General features: G+C 36.4%; 1 long non-coding RNA gene and 3 other non-coding genes across 4 annotated transcripts; all 4 read right to left on the bottom strand.

Moving 5' to 3' along the window:
* Window positions 1-11,245: 11,245 nt before the first annotated feature.
* TRNAS-UGA (transfer RNA serine (anticodon UGA)) lies at window positions 11,246-11,317 on the bottom strand. The gene has a single exon. It is a non-coding gene; the product is annotated as a tRNA-Ser (tRNA).
* A 550-nt stretch (window positions 11,318-11,867) lies between these two features.
* Window positions 11,868-19,901, bottom strand: LOC131182285 (uncharacterized). The gene is made up of 2 exons (XR_009150562.1): window positions 19,084-19,901; window positions 11,868-12,197 (listed from the first exon to the last, which is right to left on the bottom strand). It is a non-coding gene; the product is annotated as an uncharacterized LOC131182285 (long non-coding RNA).
* On the bottom strand, window positions 17,281-17,352 carry TRNAS-UGA (transfer RNA serine (anticodon UGA)). Its single transcript has one exon. It is a non-coding gene; the product is annotated as a tRNA-Ser (tRNA).
* Window positions 17,940-18,011, bottom strand: TRNAS-UGA (transfer RNA serine (anticodon UGA)). Its single transcript has one exon. It is a non-coding gene; the product is annotated as a tRNA-Ser (tRNA).
* Window positions 19,902-21,253: the final 1,352 nt, after the last annotated feature.

Raw genomic sequence — 21,253 nt, 5'->3', positions numbered from 1 at the left:
CTATTAAGCCAAACGAAGGGCATTTTGGTCATTTCGCCTTCAGAGGCGATTTTTGGCCGACTTGTCCAGTTAAGTAAATAATTATTATGATCTAAAATATGAATAAATATTGCTAAAAATTGAATTGAAAATGAGTAGAAAAGAAAAGAAAAGAAAAATGAAAGAAAAGTGGAATTATGACATCACATGATGTCATTAGTTAGGTCTCCACCAATCACAACTCACCAAGCCAATTAAAAAGAGTTAAATGAGGCAAAATTGGAAAGAAAAATCTGTCTTCTTCTTCTTCCCAAAAAACCAGCTGGAACTCCTCTCATCCATTTAAAAATTTCTTTCATTTTTCTCTCCCAAAACCTAGATTTCTCTCCACCAAACCCTAAGATACCTTTATTAAAATTTATCTACACCACTTGGGAAGGTGTTTGGCAGCCAAAAAAACAAAAGAAAGTGAAGAATTAACAAGAGAAAATTTTGCCCTACTAAGGTTAGTGCCATATTCTTTACTTTTACATCTTTCTAATCATGAATTTGAGCTAAGTTAAGTTGAAAATTTGATAAAAATTGAATTAATGAAGCATGGTTATATTCCATGAAATTTTGGCAGCCTTGACATGAGTTAGAGTTAGGAGAATTCTTTAGTTTAAAGTAACATATTAGCTGCCCCTCTTATAAATTATATGATTAGTATAACAAATTAGGAGTAAGATGCATGAATTGGAGGCTTGGTCAATTAGGGTTAGGGTTTTGAAATTTAATTTTGGTGGTGGATGAAAATGGACATAAACTAAAGTTTTAATGGTCAATTACTGACCATTTGGCTATTGGTAAACAAGAAATGAAGTGTGTTTAGTGATAGGATTTAGGTTCAGTGTGGCTGCCCTAGGTGATCTGCAGAATTAGACATGAGTCCAGCAGGTTTGGGCAGCCATAACTTGAATTGTAGAGGTTCAATTGGTGTTTGGCCAATTGGACATGAAACTAGACACATAATGGCACAACTTTGGTGAAGAAATTATGCCCATAAGACCAAACCAAGTGGACCAAAAACTTGCCCCAATCCGGGTGTCCTGCAACCTGTTTCTGCAGAATGATCAAATGAACAGTGGCCATAACTCAGCGTAGAATGGCCCAATTGACCTGAAATTTTACCAGAAACAAGCTAAGATATAGATCAACAACTTTCATGAAGAAACCCACCCCAAATTATGACCAGAACCTATCCAACAAGGGAGTTGTAGTCACTGCTCATCGTGATTGTAGATATGGTCAGTCCAGAAAAATTCCAATCCGGCCAGTTGTGGTTTTTGGACTATAACTTGAGCTACAAAACTCCAAATGGAGTGATTCAAAAAAAGAAATTCAACTAGACAAAATAAGGAACAACTTTCATGTTTATCATTTTCCCAAATTCCCACCTCAACAGTAACTAATGGAACAGTAAAAATAGGGTATGAAAACTAAAAATTCTGCTCCATTAATTTTAAGCTTAGAAATGGTATTGGTAACCAATACCAACAAATTTTGAATGCAAAATGTGGTATGTTGGGAGTGTTAAAAAAAATGTATCTATTTTCTATGCAAAAGTCAACATTTTTGTTGACTAATGAAGGGAATAGTAACACCAAAACTTGAAATTCAAAAATTAAAAAAATTCAAAAGTGTCAAATGCCCTAGTATACCTAACAAGATTGGTTTGGATTGTTTGGCATGCCAATAGGGTTCAGTTAGCAGTACTGCACATGGCATTATGCCATTCTGTGATTTCATGGCTTTTAGCCATTCTGACATTATGTTGATACTTGGCCTTGTGCCTAATGTTATTACAGCTTATTAGCTGTTCTGTTGCACACCGGGAGACACATCTGTGACCGATGGTGTGACGGCCCAAGGTACTTGATACCTAGTGCCAGTTTACCTGTTTATCCAATCCAGTCGTCCAGTATAGGTTACTTGGGCAACCAAAAATGAAAGTGGATAAATTTTATGAAATAATGAATATAACAAGTATAAAATAAGTAAGACTATAAATACTCATCGAAAATTTATTTGCAATAAGACATCGATACATTCACTGCATAGTTATTTTCTGTTATTTCTTTTTATTTTATTATTGGCACCACTAAGCATTATTGCTTAGCGCGTTGCTTTTGCCACGCGTAGGTTCCGAGAATCTTGGCGAGAGCCCAGAGACCACGGCATGGGTGAGACCTCCTGCAGCTCTGCATAGTGTCCGTGCCACCTCACCGTCATCAGTGCATTGGTAGGACACTGGGTTTATTTTGATATTTTGTAATTAACTTTTATTTTCTCATATGTAATTGAAACTTATGTAATGTATTTTGGTATTAATGTAAATAGTAGAAATTGTGTTTATGAATGAAAAAGTGAACATTTATTTATAACTTTTACATGATTATCATATGAGATGAATGATTGAGAAATGGAAATATTGTTGAAAAACATATTGAGATTTTGTTGATGAAATGGAGTTTGGGATTGATTGAAAATATTGGAAGTGTTTTTCACAGGTTTCGAAGAACTGTTTTCTCCATTTTTAGCCGGTACTCTGTCGGATTTTCTATAAAATTTTCGGAATCTCAAATAAATTATAATTTCAATAAATGACTTAAATGAATTATATTTCACAAGTTATATTCAAAACTATGATAAAAATTAATTAAGGAAGAATAAAAATGATTAAGATAAAATAGAGTGTTCCGGTACACCGTGTGACATATCTTACTCGGATATACTGTAGACGGGTAAGGAGTGTCACATTTAGTGGTATCAGAGCACGGTTTAGGCGTTTCTGGGCCTAGATTGAGTCCATACCATGCATTGCATTTGTAAGAGTTGAGGTGACACTAATGCAGATCTGTTTGTCTTTGTTATTTTGAATAGGATATGGACCCTACATCACAGAGAGCAGTTGAGGAAGAAGTGGAGAGTCATGCTCCACCTGCAGTTGAGACTGGGGGTAGGGGAGAACCTACTCCGCCAGCTCAAGCAGAGCCTGCTCAGCCTCCACAGGCCATGTTCCAGCAAATGGCCGAATTCTTCAGACAAATGGCTGGGGTAATGCCAGCACCACCACCACCACCACCTCCACAGCAGAAATCACACCTGGAAAGACTAAGAAAATTTGGAGCAGTGGACTTCTTTGGCAAGAGAGAAGATGATTCTGTTGCAGCCGAAAATTGGTTGAACAGAACAGACAGGGTTTTAAAATAACTCCACTGCACTCCAGAGCAAAATCTAGAAGCTGTTGTATCTCTGTTGCAAGATGATGCATATGAATGGTGGGATATGGTGTCCAGTGAAGTACAGCCAGAAGTAATAACTTGGGACTTCTTCCTCTCTGAATTCAAGAAGAAATATGTGGGTAGTGTATACTTGGAAGAGAGCAGAAGAGAGTTCATTAACCTGAGGCAGAGACAGCTAACAGTGGCCGAGTATGAAAAGGAATTCGTCAGATTGAGCCGCTATGGAAGGGAGATAGTCCCTAATGAGGCCGAAAGGTGTAAGAGATTTGAAGAGGGATTAAATGACAACATAAAGATCATGATCACTGCCTTGGGAATCACCGACTTCACCAAGTTAGTGGAAGCTGCAATAAAAGTTGAAAAGGTTAGAATAAGTGAGCAGACCAGAAGAGAGAGACAGCAGAAAAGGGGCCTAGGTCAGTCTAGTTCATCTCCTGCATCTGGGAAGAAGTTCAATGGTCCACCTACACAGAGTTTAGGTCAACCACAAGGTCAGGGTCAATCCCAGGGCCCCAGGCCACAGTTTACCCCTAGGAGAGGTCAGTCCACACCATCAGTGGGTAGCTCTCCAGGGATGGGGTTCAGGGGACTAGCCCCAGCATCTTTCGCACATTGTCTGAAATAGCATAAGGGGGAGTGTTGGAGAGTGACTGGTGCCTGCTTAAGGTATGGGTCAACAGAGCATCAGTTGAGGAACTGTCCACGCAGAACTACTACAGCTGCTCCAACACAAGCAGAGAGACCTGCTCCTGCACCACAAAGGGGTAGGAAATTTGGCAAATCTGAGGCAGTGGGACCATCACAGAGGCCTGTATTTGAGCCAGAAGAGAGGCCTGAGGGCAGACCACCTGCCAGAGCATATGCTATGAGAGCTCAGGAGGAGCAAGAGGCCCCGAATGTCATCAGGGGTACGTTCTCCCTCTACAATACATCTGTGCATGCATTGGTGGATCCAGGATCCACTCATTCATACATCTGCATCAACTTACCTATAGAAAGGGGGATATTAGTAGGGGAGAGTGACCAAGACATTCTGGTCACTAATCCATTGGGCCACAGTGTAGTGGTGAACAAAGTATACAAGGGTTGCCCGTTAAGGATTCAGGGGCATGAATTCTTGGCATACTTGATTGAGTTGCCTTTCCATGAGTTTGATGTGATTTTGGGAATGGACTGGTTGTCACGTCATCAAGCAATAGTTGATTGCAAATTGAAGAGAATTTCTCTGAAAACTTCTGAGGGTAATGAGATCACTGTTGTGGGTGAAAGGATAGATTTCCTGTCCAATGTTATCTCAGCCATAGCTACAAGAAAACTGATGAGAAAAGGCTGTGAAGCCTACCTAGCACATGTGGTGGATACTAGGCAGGCTAAGCCAAATCTGTGTGACATACCCACAGCAAAAGACTTCCCAAATGTGTTCCCTGAAGAATTGCCTGATTTGCCACCAGAAAGGGAAGTTGAATTTGCTATTGAGACACTGCCGGGTACAGCACCAATATCTATTGCTCCTTATAGGATGGCACCCACAGAATTGAAGGAACTGAAAATCCAGTTACAGGAGTTGCTGGATAAGGGGTTCATACGCCCTAGTGTGTCACCATGGGGAGCTCCAGTGCTGTTTGTAAAGAAGAAAGATGGGACTTTGAGGTTATGCATTGATTACCGGCAGTTGAATAAAGTGACTGTGAAGAACAAATATCCGTTGCCTAGAATTGATGATCTGTTTGATCAGTTGAAGGGAGCAGGAGTATTTTCTAAAATTGATCTCAGATCAGGGTATCATCAGTTGAGGGTGAAGGATGCAGATGTGCCAAAGACTGCATTCAAGACCCGATATGGGCATTAAGAGTTCCTAGTGATGCCCTTTGGTCTAACAAATGCACCAGCGGCATTTATGGACCTTATGAACCGTATCTTCCATCCATACCTAGATCGGTTCGTAGTGATCTTTATTGATGATATTTTGGTGTATTCCAAGACCAGGGAAGAGCATGATGAACATTTGAGGATTGTTCTGCAAACCCTGAGAGAAAAGAAGCTGTATGCTAAGTTGTCAAAGTGTGACTTCTGGTTAAATGAAATTGCATTCCTTGGACACATAGTGTCAGCTGATGGGATTAGAGTGGATCCCAAGAAAATAAAAGCAGTGATGGAATGGAAGCCTCCCAGGAATACAACTGAGGTAAGAAGTTTCTTGGGACTAGCTGGGTATTACAGAAGATTTGTGAAGGGATTTTCCTTAATAGCTGCTCCAATGACCAAGTTGTTACACAAGAATGTTAGATTTGACTGGAATGACAAGTGTCAGACCAGTTTTGAGAAGTTGAAGGCTATGTTAACAGAGGCACCAGTGTTAACACAGCCAGTGTCAGGAAAGGACTTTGTGGTCTACAGTGATGCCTCTCATAATGGGTTAGGGTGTGTATTGATGCAAGAGGGGAAGGTGGTCGCTTATGCTTCCAGACAGCTAAGGCCACATGAATAGAATTACCCTACCCATGATCTAGAGCTTGCAGCAATTATCTTCGCACTGAAGATATGGAGGCATTACTTGTATGGTGAAAATTGCTACTTTTACACAGACCACAAAAGCCTGAAATACTTGCCAACCCAGAAGGAGCTCAACCTTAGACAGAGATGATGGATTGAGTTCCTGAAGGACTATGATTGTGTAATTGACTACCATCCTGGGAAAGCAAATGTAGTTGCAAATGCTTTGAGCAGAAAATCCATTACAGCTTTGAGATCATTGAATGCCCGTCTAACTTTGGTTCGAGATGGAGCTATTTTGGCTGAGTTGCAAGTGAGGCCAAACCTGTTACAGCAGATTTTAGATGGGCAGAAGGTAGATGAGAAGCTAAAGGCTATTATGAGAAAAATCCTAGAAGGGAAGGCAACTGACTATGAAGTGAAAGCATATAGGTGTCTATACTACAAAGGAAGAGTATGTGTACCAGATAATGGGGAATTAAAAGCCAATATTCTGAAAGAAGCACATGCCAGTGTTTATGCTATGCACCCAGGAAGTTCAAAAATGTATCATGATCTGAAACTTCAGTATTGGTGGCCTGGTATGAAAAAGGACATAGCTGACTATGTGACTAAATGTTTGACATGTCAGCAAGTCAAGGCAGAACATCAAGTTCCATCAGGTTTGCTACAGCCTATACGCATACCTGAATGGAAATGGGATCGGGTCACCATGGATTTTGTAAGTGGTCTACCTCTCACCCAGAAGAAACATGATGCAGCATGGGTGATAGTGGATAGATTGACGAAGTCAGCACACTTTCTGCCAGTTAGGACTGACTACTCACTGGAGAAGTTAGCAGAATTGTATATCAGTGAGATAGTTAGACTGCATGGAATTCCACTTTCCATCATATCTGATCGAGACCCAAGGTTTACATCGAGATTTTGGAAGAAGTTGCATGAGTCTTTGGGTACACAACTCCACTTTAGCACAGCTTTCCATGCTCAGACGAATGGGCAATCAGAAAGAGTAATCCAGGTAAACAATTGAACCAATTGAATTAATACAAATATTGAACTAAAATGATAATAATAACATGAAATATATGTCAGGTCCTTGAGGATATGCTGAGGAGTTGTGTCATTGAGTTTGAGGGAAGTTGGGATAGATAGCTCCCATTAGCAGAATTTGCATACAACAATAGCTACTAAGCTAGCATCCAAATGGCCCCGTATGAAGCACTGTATGGGAGAAAATGTAGAACTCGGTGTCTTTGGACTGAATTGGGCGAAGACAAGGTAGGGCCGGACACAGTGAAACAGATCGAGGAGAAAGTAAAACTAATCAAAGTCAATCGAAGGTTGCCTCGCATGCATGTAAATCCTATGTCGACTTGAAGAGAAAAGAAATAGAATATGCGGTTGGCGATAAAGTGTTCCTCAAGGTGTCACCGTGGAAGAAGGTACTGAGGTTTGGAAGAAAAGGTAAGTTAAGCCCTAGGTTCATTGGCCCATATGAAATCATTGAACGTGTGGGTCCAGTGGCTTATAGGCTAGCTTTACCACCAGAGCTGGACAAGATCCACAATGTGTTCCACGTATCTATGCTAAGAAGATATTGCTCAGATCCTTCACATGTCATCTCCATTGAAGAAATTAAAGTACAACCGGATTTGACATATGAAGAAGAACCCATACGGATCCTAGCTCGAGAAGTGAAAGAGTTGAGGAATAAGCAGATTCCACTAGTGAAAGTGCTTTGGAGGCACCACAACACCGAAGAGGCAACTTGGGAAAGTGAAGAGACGATGAGGCAACAGTTCCCTCAACTGTTTGCATTAGGTAAATTTCGAGGACGAAATTTAAATTAGAGGGGAAGAGTTGTAACACCCTCCCTATAGCAACTCCGTACATTCTACTGTTCCGGTGATCAGTGTCGAACTGGACAGCTAGAACGTTCGGAAAAAAATATTTAAACTAAAGTGAGGAACCATAATTAACTCAAATATTAATAAGAAAAATTGAGAAAAAATTTTAGAAATAAAATACAACCAAGTTAAATGAGCCGGTGCCCTAGCGATGGGTAACCTAGTGGAAAGTTGCGGTTATCGCAACTAGGAGCCCTAGACCCGGGGAAAAATTCATAAAATAATTTTTAGGACTCTAGAGAAGGGTCATTGAGGTTCCTATGGCATTAGAATGCCAAGAAAATATTTAGAAAAATTTTTCAATCGATACAGACAATTTTGACCCGTTAAGCCAAACGGAGGGTATTTTGGTCATTTCGCCTTCAGAGGCGATTTTTGGCCGACTTGTCCAGTTAAGTAAATAATTATTATGATCTAAAATATGAATAAATATTGCTAAAAATTGAATTGAAAATGAGTAGAAAAGAAAAGAAAAGAAAAATGAAAGAAAAGTGGAATTATGACATCACATGATGTCATTAGTTAGGTCTCCACCAATCACAACTCACCAAGCCAATTAAAAAGAGTTAAATGAGGCAAAATTGGAAAGAAAAATCTGTCTTCTTCTTCTTCCCAAAAAACCAGCTGGAACTCCTCTCATCCATTTAAAAAATTTCTTTCATTTTTCTCTCCCAAAACCTAGATTTCTCTCCACCAAACCCTAAGATACCTTTATTAAAATTTATCTACACCACTTGGGAAGGTGTTTGGCAGCCAAGAAAACAAAAGAAAGTGAAGAATTAACAAGAGAAAATTCTGCCCTACTAAGGTTAGTGCCATATTCTTTGCTTTTACATCTTTCTAATCATGAATTTGAGCTAAGTTAAATTGAAAATTTGATAAAAATTGAATTAATGAAGCATGGTTATATTCCATGAAATTTTGGCAGCCTTGACATGAGTTAGAGTTAGGAGAATTCTTTGGTTTAAAGTAACATATTAGCTACCCCTCTTATAAATTATATGATTAGTATAGCAAATTAGGAGTAAGATGCATGAATTGGAGGCTTGGTCAATTAGGGTTAGGGTTTTAAAATTTAATTTTGGTGGTGGATGAAAATGGACATAAACTAAAGTTTTAATGATCAATTACTGACCATTTGGCTATTGGTAAACAAGAAATGAAGTGTGTTTAGTGATAGGATTTAGGTTTAGTGTGGCTGCCCTAGGTGACCTGCAGAATTGGACATGAGTCCAGTAGATTTGGGCAGCCATAACTTGAATTGTAGAGGTTCAATTGGTGTTTGACCAATTGGACATGAAACTAGACACATAATGGCACAACTTTGGTGAAGAAACCATGCCCATAAGACCAAACCAAGTGGACCAAAAACTTGCCCCAATCCGGGTGTCCTGCAACCTATTTCTGCAGAATGACCTTGTTCATTTGGCCATAACTCAGTGTAGAATGGTCCAATTGACTTGAAATTTTACCAGCAATAAGCTAAGATATAGACCAACAACTTTCATGAAGAAACCCACCCCAAATTATGACCAGAACCTATCCAACAAGGGAGTTGCAGTTACTGCTCTTTGTAGATATGGTCAGTCCAGAAAAATTCCAATCCGGCCAGTTGTGGTTTTTGGACCATAACTTGAGCTACAAAACTCCAAATGGAGTGATTCAAAAAAAAAATTCAACTAGACAAAATAAAGAACAACTTTCATGTCTATCATTTTCCCAAATTCCCACTGCAACAGTAACTAATGGAATAGTAAAGATAGGGTATGAAAACTAAAAATTCTGCTCCATTAATTTTAAGCTTAGAAATGGTATTGGTAACCAATACCAACAAATTTTGAATGCAAAATGTGGTATGTTGGAAGTGTTAAAACCAATGTACCTATTTTCTATGCAAAAGTCAACATTTTTGTTGACTAGTGAAGGGAATAGTAACACCAAAACTTGAAATTCAAAAATTGAAAAAATTCAAAAGTGTCAAATGCCCTAGTATACCTAACAAGATTGATTTGGATTGTTTGGCATGCCAATAGGGTTCAGTTAGCAGTACTGCACATGGCATTATGCCATTCTGTGATTTCATGGCCTTTAGCCATTCTGACATTATGTTGATACTTGGCCTTGTGCCTAATGTTATTACAGCTTATTAGCCGCTGCATTTATCTGGAGACACATATGTGACCGATGGTGTGACGGCCCGAGGTACTTGATACCCAGTGCCAGTTTACCCGTTTATCCAGTCCAGTCGTCCAGTATAGGTTACTTGGGCAACCAAAAATGAAAGTAGATAAATTTAATGAAATAATGAATATAACAAGTACAAAATAAGTAAGACTACAAATACTCATCGAAAATTTATTTGCAATAAGACATCGATATATTCACTGCATATTTATTTTCTATTATTTCTTTTTATTTTATTATTGGTACCACTAAGCATTATTGCTTAGAGCGTTGCTTTTGCCACGCATAGGTTCTGGAGATATTGATCGAGCCCGATAGACCACGGTCGGGTGAGACCTCCTGTGACTACGCATAGTGTCCGTGTCACCTCACCGTCATCAGTGCATTGGTAGGACACTAGGTTTTATTTTGATATTTTGTAATTAACTTTTATTTTCTCATATGTAATTGAAACTTATGTAATGTATTTTGGTATTAATATAAATAGTAGAAATTGTGTTTATGAATGAAAAAGTGAACATTTATTAATGACTTTTACATGATTATCATATGAGATGAATGATTGAGAAATGGAAATATTGTTGAAAAACATATTGAGATTTTGTTGATGAAATGGAGTTTGGGATTGATTGAAAATATTGGAAGTGTTTTTCACAGGTTTCGAAGAACTGTTTTCTCCATTTTTAGCTGGTACTCTGCCGGATTTTCTATAAAATTTTCGGAACCTCAAACAAATTATAATTTTAATAAATAACTTAAATGAATTATATTTCACAAGTTATATTCAAAACTATGATAAAAATTAATTAAGAAAGAATAAAAATGATTAAGATAAAATAGAGTGTTCCGGTACACCGTGTGACATATCTTACTCGGATATACTGTAGACGGTTAAGGGGTGTCACAGGGTCTCTCCAGATACTTTTTTGAATTATATATATTCACTGAGAATTTTTTATTTTTCTCCACCAATCAACGTATGGCAATAGCATTACACATTTTCGAGTATTTAACCCAAAATCGTTTAGAGTAGAGAAAGATAATCCATATAGTCGACCCCAAATTTTTAGGATAAAGGCTTAGTTGAGTTGAGTTGAATCAATGTATGACAATAATAAAATATAATAAATAGGTACATGTATACCAAAAGGCATCTTTATGCTCAGGGATCGTAGATCTGTAAGGATGGTGGGAGTTGGTCCAATGTGTCATTTTCACTTGACATCAATGAGGAACACATCCAAAATAGTAAGTTCCCGTAGAAGATATCATTTTCTACCATTAATGGGAGGGACCTCCATTGTTAGTACATAAGACAATAACAAAAGAACCAAAACAGATTCCAGAACAGACCTAGGCATCCATATCTTATATATTAATATGATAAAAGCAAAAGGTCCCTATGTAGAATAGAACTACAGCCCTTCAGTTCTCAAGACTGACGCTCTACCATTGAGCTATAGGGACTTATTTGCTATATACTGTTAAAATTGTCTATCATGCCACTGAGATCATGCTAAAAGTCAAAACTAAAGGTCCTTATGCACATAACAAAAGCAGAAGGTTCCTATAGCTAGAGTTTAACGGTTTAATCAGAGACCATTTACTTCTCAAGTCTAAAGCTAAAGGGACCAGCGTCACTTACATTCACTTCAGCATTTTACTCTACCAAAATTGTTCAAAACTAGTGACTATGAGATCATAATAAAAATAAATAAGAATGACAAGGGGAGCATAAAATGGGATACTTCATTCTACCTCTAAATACAAAAATGTAAGGTAACCCTCCAGTTCTTAAACTCCCTTGTAAAAATGTTTGAGCTAGAGGAAGTGGTGTATCTTACACTCTACCAGTAAGATAGAGAAATTAGCATGTCTTGCATTTGCTACAAGAGCAACCCAACCTTAAATTACATAGAGTAACAATACGTAGTACATTCATGATATCCTTAAATTACATAGGCCAACCATCTACTTCGAAAAACTGCACAAACACAACACTAACGTAGCAACAAAATAACAGCAATAGCAATTCTTATTCCTTGTATTTATTCAAGCATTTAATTATCCTTACAATATGAACCACTGTGCTAGTATATCAATAGTCGAGTGCTTGCATCTTCATGGAGGAGATTGGAGCTTCAAACTTTGACAGCCCATTTCCCCTTTAAAAAATTCTGAAATGCCCACATATAGATAGTTCCAATACGAAACAACAGGATTCTACTTTCCCAAACAAGAAAACTAGCAAACGACCGAATATCTCTTTGCTACATCATCTAAATCTCAACTTTTCAAGTTCAGCCAATAGAAAACGTAAGTGTCACTAACTAAAGCTTCATATTTCCTACAAAATGAAAGAACAAAATCCAAATTATTCACAACCCATGAACCATGATCCGTAATTAACAGTCCCAGAATATATACATAAGCAACTTTTTTTTAAGCAACCATCAGCAAATTCCATGCTGGCATTTACACTCGCAGACATACATTTCACAAGGAAACTTGTTTAATGGCAGAAATAATATAATGGTTATAGAAGATTCGAACTGAAATTGAATACCCATATTTTCTCAACTTCAAATTAAAAAAAAAAAATGAAATGGGAAAATTACCTTGCCAGTTGAGCATTGAATTTCTTGGATCTTCTCACGGAAATCGTGGATTTACAATTCTATCGTTCTTTCTCGTCTTCTCTTCCCTCCTCCTACTACTGCTCATATGAATATGCACTAGTTCTGATTAATTTTTTAATTAGGAAAATCGCTCCAACGTTCTGACCATTATCGATATGTTCTTTTAATTAAGAAAATCGAAAAATTTTAAAAAAATCTTTAGCCATCTTTATAATTTTACCCTTTTTTTCTAACAATTTCTCTATAATTTATAATTTATAATGTAATTAGTATTGTATTACATATTTAATTATATCATTTAATAATAAAAAAATTTAATATAATGAAATGACATATACAATCTAATATAATTAATTATATTTAAAGTAACCTAATAGTAATTACAATATAAAAATTAATGTAACCATTATTTATCGTCAATACTATTATTATCACCACTTGACCACAATTGTCAACCACCACCATCACTATTATCATCATTGTTATCACGTTACTTAACCATTATTGTCACCACTTAATTATCTTCACATCTTTCACCACTTGGCCACTATTACTACCACTACCTTACCTTACCACCACCACTATGGCATTATCACTTGACTACCGTTTACTTTAACTATTATTACTTAATATTAATATTATAAATAAATTAAATATTAAAATAAAAATTATCATTACATTCACTACTTATACTTTTATTTTACAATCAAGTAGAGAAATATAATAATAATTATATTATATTATAATTTTAATTGTATTACATAAATAATTATATTATATTACATTATTGTATTACATTATATTCTATCAAACGTAACCTAAATTTAATCCCACTTTGCTATTAAAATCAGCTGTTAAACTTAATAACAATGGCCACGTCAATATATCTAATCACCATTTAATTATTTAAGAAAAAAGAGAGAGAATTCAAAAATAAATTTACTTAAAAGTTAGAGTTATTTAATTAGATTAAATTATAAAATACACAAAACATTAAATAGATAAACTATATAAAAAAATATTCCCTATAATTTTGTTGTTAAAATATATTTTAATCATTTAAAATTTAAAATTTTATTTTTGTTATTTACTAATGAGTGTATATTTTAATTTATTTTAAAACTATATCCTTTTCAGTAGTACGCCTAATGGAAGCTGCACAAGTGTTAAACATGAAAGGCTCGTATTCGAACCCCTCCCCTACCTATGTAATAATAATAATAAAAAAAAAATCTAACCTTTTTCTTTTAGTATCTTGAAATTTATTATCAAAAGTTCCTTTTGTTGCAGTATACTTTGGTATTTATTTGGGTACACTCTTTCTTCTATTGCTATAATAAGCATGATTGTAATTTTTTTTTCCATTGAATATTTAAATTTGTAATTCCGCCATCATATCACACAGCAATATAAAATGGAATGGTAATTTCAGAGCACAGGATTGAACAAGAAAATAGGAAAGGACAATATTGTAGAAGAAGTGAAGTTTATTAATTACATTTACTCTTAATTACGTTTACTCGTCTATATAAAAAAGAAAATGGCAATCAACTAAATCAGAAACAAATGAGCTAAATATTCAACTGAACTCCTAGAGATGAACAAGTTTCCCGGTGGGGGAGAAAGGAATGGGATGGAGGGAATTGTAGTTGGGATTGTGGGAATGGAGGGAATGCTTGGCATTGGAGGCTAGCCGAACTTTGGGAAGATGGGGAAGGTGGGCAAACTAGGAAGTGGAGACAGAGTAGACTTGGGAGGAGAAGGTTGAGTGGATGGCAATGTAGGCTGTGGGAGAGTTGGAATGGCTGGCATTGGTGGCAAGTTCGGCACTGAAGGCAATGGGGGCAATTGCTGAAGATGACGAGCTGCTAAGCTAACATCCATGCTTGAAAATGACAAGGCGACAAAGAACACAAAATGAAGCCGATGAATGAGGCCTTGTTAAATTGAACAACAAAAGGGAATTTTTGTATAAGTTTAGATGAGCTAAACAAGGTCTGGTTCTATCAATATATATACATAGGCGGACCCACATTAGGGCCAAGGGGGCATTGAGTCCCCTGAAATTTCTGAATTTTTTAGGGGTATATTAGTAATTTTACTAAATTAATATAGAAGTATCACTTTTTTTTTGTCCTAGACTTTGATAAGCTAATACTTATTATTTTACAATATTAATGTATGGTTAGTGAATTAAACAACCCATTTTCTAGCCTAGAGGTAATCATAGGTTATTTTATTTTTTGTTTATTTTGTCTCCAATCATCAACAAGGAGGAAAAAAAAAAAAGTTCTTATCCTTTTAGGGGGATAAGGTTCTTGACTGCTTATTATAATTGTATCCTTAATTATATTTTTTTTAATCAAGAGAAAAAGTACAACATATATCATAATTATAATCAAACAAAAATATAATTATGAAAATAAAGTCTCTTTTTTTAAGAAAAAAAAAATAAAGTCTAAGAGATTAACCATATATTCCTTACATTTATATTTTAATATACAAAATAAAATTAATGTTAAATTAATATTTTTATATTGTTAATTATAAAATTAAATGGTCAAAGTAAAATTGATCATTAATCTTATCAATTACATAAAAATTCACTTCACAATAGAATAAGAAATAAATTATTACATGATTATTTGATGAATTACATTAAAAAATATATATTTATAAGTATTAACAAAGAAGTTATTATGATTAATTAGATTTCAATTAATAAAAAATAAATGAAAACCATTGTAATTTACTTATAATATCTTTTTAACTTCTCATTAGAAATTCTTTTATCAACTTATGTCTATTTCATGTATGTTATTTTTATAAATTACATATTTTAATTAGACCCCTCAAATGAATTTCTCCCTCAGCGCGCGAGCGCTTGTTTGTATATATATAGCTGCTGCAGCCTTGAGAACTTAGCTTGGTGTCGTGGTAGATGATAAGGACACCACGTTTAGCTAGGTGTCGTGGTAGATGATAAGGATACGATGTTTGTTTGGGGAAAAAAACATGTCATATTGGGTTACTTGTTAGTTCACCTTCTTATCAATTTTCAACTTAGAAAATTGACAAATACGGTTCTGGTTGGCTAAATATTGTTATTATCATAGCATATGTACGGAGGTCAAAAGAGTGTGGTAATCAATACTTCTGTATTCTAATTGGTGGGCAATCCAACATTGAGTTTTAAAGGAGGAACACCAAACAACCTCACTTTTTACTTTGGTTTTTGGTGATATTATATCAATGGAAGCCGTTAATTTTCTAGACCTAAGTTGAACTAAAAAGAAATCAGAAGGGAGTCAGCTAATCCTATATAAGCACATTCCGGTACCTTGTTTTCCTCAAAGCCTTACAGAACTCCTTTGATCAAGATCAACAAACTTGAAAGAATAATCACTTAACAATCGCCTCTTTCAATTGCTTCATCCTTATTTTATTCATTGTTTTATCATTTTCAAGCCTCAATGTGGCTCTAGCTGCTCGCTATCTTATGTAATTGCCACCTCTGCCTTCAGTGCTAAATTTGCCAAACCCCACAGCGCCTTCTTTGCCTAAACCAGCATTGCCTTCTTTGCCAACATTGCCACAACCCACATTTCCAACTTTGCTAACTACTCAACCAACGTTGCCTAAGCCCGCACTACCTCCACTTCCTAGCTTGCCAACCATGGCCACTGCTCCCAAGATCACCTTGCCTCCGCTGCCAAGTATGCCCTCCATCCCCACAATTCCTACTACAATTCCCTCTATCCCATTCCCCTCCCCACCACCTGGAAACTAGTGCAGGATAATGTTCATTTTGTGTTTCCTGTTACTATTAGAAAGAGATGAATGATATAACATGCTCTGGTCTGCCATATATTAGAAGCTATCACCTTTTTGCTCTATCTCCACGCAATCATACGGGACATAGAATTGCTTGCTCTAATAGTTTGTCTTTTAACATTGTATACTGATTTTTTTTTTGTTGGTATATGGTATGGATTTTCCTATCTTTTTATGATCACTAGTATCTAGATAAACAATTTGTTCTATGTTGTTACTCAAAGCTTCTAAATTTATTGTTCAATAACTGCAAACCATCTAACAGATATCATTTGCATAATAATGGCCATGCTTGACACAGTTAAATTCAGTTGACACAGTTAAAATGAAAACTACAACTGCATCGGCACAGAAAGCCAAATGCTTAATTTTCTTCTGTATTTGAAGTGTTTCTAAACAACTAGCATTCTGTCTCCATAAGAGTAGTTCTAACTGCAAACTACATCCATAATATAACAGTAGTCATACTGTGAATAATTTCTACTATAACTAAGGGTAGAGAAAAAAGAAAGAAAAGAATAATCTCAGTGTTGAGAACCTTTTCCTGGTTTTTTTTCCTTCAAGAATCTCAATGACTAAAAGAAAAAAGAAAATCATAGTGAGCTTGAATAACACTACAAATCATATCAATATACTCTAACTAGATGCCGCAGTAGTAAATGTTTTGAGTGTATAATTTTTCCATAATGGCTAATAAATCCTTTCTTGTACTAACTAATGTACGTATGGAAAAGATAAAACAGAGAAAAAGAAATCCCAAGTTAATCAAATAACCCATAAGATTAGGTTGCTACTATCATAACTGCTGTGTGTGTGCGTGCATGATAGAAAGACAGAGAGGGAGAAATGATAATAGTCAATTGCTATTGAAATATAAATAAATAGCAAATTAGTTATAGGTTGATGAAAGTAGCTTCAGGTGTGAAAGAGAGCATGAAGCAAAAGAGTACAATTTCAGGTCCCTATGTAGAATCGAACTACAGCCCTTCAGTTCTCAAGACTGACGCTCTAACATTGAGCTATAGGGACTTTTATGTCTTATTTTTACTATAGTCCCTTAATTTATTATAGGTTAATGGGATGATAACAAAAGCAACAGGTCCCTATCAGCTAGACCCATGGAAAGCACACTAAATATTGGTCTCTAGGCAACTCATCGTTTCAACCACTATGATATTTTATCCCACATCTACAAATAAAAAATATGGGAAATGATCAAGAGAATGGGTCTCTTCAGAGACTTTATATAGTCACTGAGAATTTTTTATTCTTCTCCGACAATCAATGTGGCAATAATAAAATATAATAAATAGGTACATGTATACCAAAAGGCATCTTCATGCACAAGGATCATAGCTTTGCAAGGATGGTGGGAGTTCATCCAATGTGTCATTTGCCCTTGACATCAATGGGGAACACAACCAAAATAGCAAATCCCCCTAGAACCTCTCTTTCTCACTTTTGCTAGGATATAATTTTCTACCATTAACAAGAGGGACAGAAAATGGAGGTCCCCATGATTTATTACATAACACCATAACAAAGAACAAAAACAGAGTCCACAACAGACCTAGGCATCCATGTCTTATATAGTGATGAATACGATAAAAGCAAAAGGTCCCTATGTAGAATCGAACTACAGCCCTTCAGTTCTCAAGACTGACGCTCTACCATTGAGCTATAGGGACTTAATTGCTTTATACTCACTAAAATTTTTTATCATGCCTTTACTGAGATCATGCTAAAAGTCAAAACTAAAGGTCCTTATGACCATAACAAAAGCAGAAGATTCCTAACATACTATAGCTAGATTTTAACGGTTTAATCATAGCCCCTTTAATTCTCAAATTAAAGCTATAGGGACCTGTGTCACTTGCATTCACTTCAGCATTTTACTCTACCCCAATCGTTCACAACTAGTGACTATGAGATCATGATAAAAATAAATAAGAATGACTTGGGGAGCATTACCTGCAATACTTCATTCTTCCTCTAAATACAAAAGTCCTTATACATAAATGTGAGGTAACCCTTCAGCTCTAAAGCTCCCTTGTAAAAATGTTTGAGCCAGAGGAAGTGGTATATCTTACATTCTACCAGTAAGCTAGAGAAACTAGCATGCCATGCATTTGCTATAGGGCCTAAATTACATACAGTAACAATATGTAGCACATTCATGATTTCCTTAAATTACACTTATTTCTTGTGTTTATTCAAGTTTTTAATTACCCTTACAATAGCATATCAATAGTCGAGTACATGCATCTTCATGGAGGAGATTGGAGCTTCAAACTTTGACAGTCCATTTCCCCTTTAAAAATTGCTGAAATACCCAACCATAGATAGTTCTAATATGAAACAACCAGACTCTACTTTCTCAAACAGAAGCGCTAGCAAACAACCAAATATCTCTTTGCTACGTCATTGAATTCTCAAGTTTTCAAGTTCAACTAGTAGAAAACGTCAGTGTCACTAGCTAAAGCTTCCTATTTCCTACAAAATGGAAAGAACAACCACCAGATTATTCATAGCCCATGAACCATGATCCGTAATTTGCAGTCCCCAGGATATATACATAAGCAATTTTTTTTAAGTACCCATTAGCAAATTCCATGCATTTACACAAGCAGACATACATTTCACAAGGAAACGTGTTCAACAACAGAAATCGTATGATAGTAATAGAAGATTCGAACTGAAATTGAATAACCCATATTTTCTCATCCTCAAATTTAAATATAAATGAAATGGGAAAATTACCTTGCCTGTTGGGCTTTGAATTCCTTGGATTTTCTCACTGAAAATGTGGATTTTGGTCGACACTTTTATCGTTCTTTCTCTTCTTCTCCTTTTGCTCCCTCACTTTATCGGTTTATCACTCTCAGTTTCTCTGTTTTGCTAATGCGTGTACATTTTTAATTTCTTTTAAAAATCAAATCTTTCTTTGAACATCTGGAAATTTATAATCAGGAGTTCCTTTTGTTGAGATGCAATTTATTTGGGTACACTCTTTCTTCTATTGCCATGACAAGCACAATTGTAATTTTTTTAATTAAAAAATTAAAATTTCTAACTCAGCCATCATATCATACTGAAATACAATCGATTTTTAATGTAAAATGGAATAGTAATTTTGGAGCACAGGCTTGAAAAAGAAAGAAGGAAGGACAGTAGAAGAAGTTACTCGTATACATAAACAATGCTTAAACGTATCATCAACTAAACCAGAAACAAATGAACTGAATAATTCAACTCAACTAACCTCCCTAGAGGTGGACTAGTTTCCCGGTGGTGGAGAAAGGAATGGGATGGAAGGAATTGTAGTTGGGATTGTGGGAATGGAGGGAATGCTTGGCAATGAAGGCAAGCTGACCTTTGGGATAGTAGGGATGCTGGGCAAACTAGGAAGTGGAGGCAGAGTAGGCTTAGGAAGAGAAGGTTGAGTGGTTGGCACAGTAGGCTGTGGGAGAGTTGGAATGGCTGGCATTGGTGGCAAGCTCGGCACGGAAGGCAATGGGGGCAATTGCTGAAGATGACGAGCTGCTAAGCCAACATCCATGTTTAATAAACAATAATTGTACGTTATGCCTACCACAAAAGGCTTGACCCCAAATACTAAAAGTGATTTAATTTGATTAAAATTAAGATGGATATAAATTATGTCATAAAATATGGGCTTAAATATATAAATATTCTATATATAATTTTTAATTTTATGATGGGTTGTGTCGACACCATATTTTGGCCGACCTCCGAAGTCAAGGGATTTAAAAAAAAAAAATCGACTTCATCATCCGCTCCCAACCGATGTCATTCGATCACAAATGACTCTTCTGAACTAACTGATTGCTCGACCACGGAATAAACTGATCCACGTTTAGTTAATTGTTTTCGATCTCTTATCAGATGAGTCCGAATCAATATTGGGTTTCCAGGCTTTCTAGTCTTGCCAACCGATGCTCTCAGATCCCTCCGTACAAATATTGGAGAACTTCATTTGACTATTGAGGTGTTTTGAATTTCTCGTTTGAAGACCCATGATGTTTTCAAAATAAAGTTACGGTTTCTTTCTGATCTAATGATGGTTCCAATCTTAAAGGTTCAAGTCAATGTCAAGTTTTTCAATTCTAATGTTTAAAGTTTTACCCAGTGATTAGTCGTGACTTAGTCCTATTTCAAGCTTAAGTTTAGTCCGATCTCAAGTTTACATTTAATCCAATCTCAAGCTTACGTGTAATGTCTTGCCGATCTCTTATACTCTGATTAATGGTTGCTTTCAAGTTTAATGTTCAAATACATGCAAACAATTAAGTACTCATATGACTTGGGCGCTTTCTGATCTCAACAAAGAAAGTAAATAAAAGGACTTCTATTCATTTCAAGGAAAATATATACAAGTCACTCAGCAGGTGGATCACCCCCAGCCTGCTCCCCAGGTACATCCTCCACTCTCTGATTCTCTCCCCCTCTCTCTCTCTCTCTGGTTCCTCGTTGCTCTCCTCTTCGGCATCTGGGGGGAGCTCATTCATCCAGGAGAAGTCCTCTTCAGGATACCGCTTCCTTAGCTCGGCCAGAAGGGTATTATGGGCGTTCACATAAGCCCCGACCTCTTTTATGGTGCTCTCCTCTTCCTTGGCTTGGAGCTCCTCATCCTTGGCTCGGAGCTCCTCCTCCTCCTTGGTTTGGGGCTCCTCTTCCTTCGCTCGAAGGTCTTCAGTAAAACGAGAGAGATTGGCAGATCGACCAGCCTGAGAGTCTTCAAGTTCCCGCTCCACCTCCGCTATCCTCTCCTCATAATGCATCATCCGATCTTCCATTCCAGTGATGTAGTCATTAACAGAGGAGAGTTGAGCTTGTGTAGCTGAGGCGTCCTGGACCGCCGTAAGGATCTCCCTCCTTAAGGTGTGGGCCTTCTCTTTGATTACGTGTT

This window comes from Hevea brasiliensis, chromosome 8 (assembly GCF_030052815.1).
Source record: "Hevea brasiliensis isolate MT/VB/25A 57/8 chromosome 8, ASM3005281v1, whole genome shotgun sequence".
In the NCBI taxonomy this organism is placed as follows: domain Eukaryota; kingdom Viridiplantae; phylum Streptophyta; class Magnoliopsida; order Malpighiales; family Euphorbiaceae; genus Hevea; species Hevea brasiliensis.
This window is presented reverse-complemented; position numbering and strand designations above follow the sequence as displayed.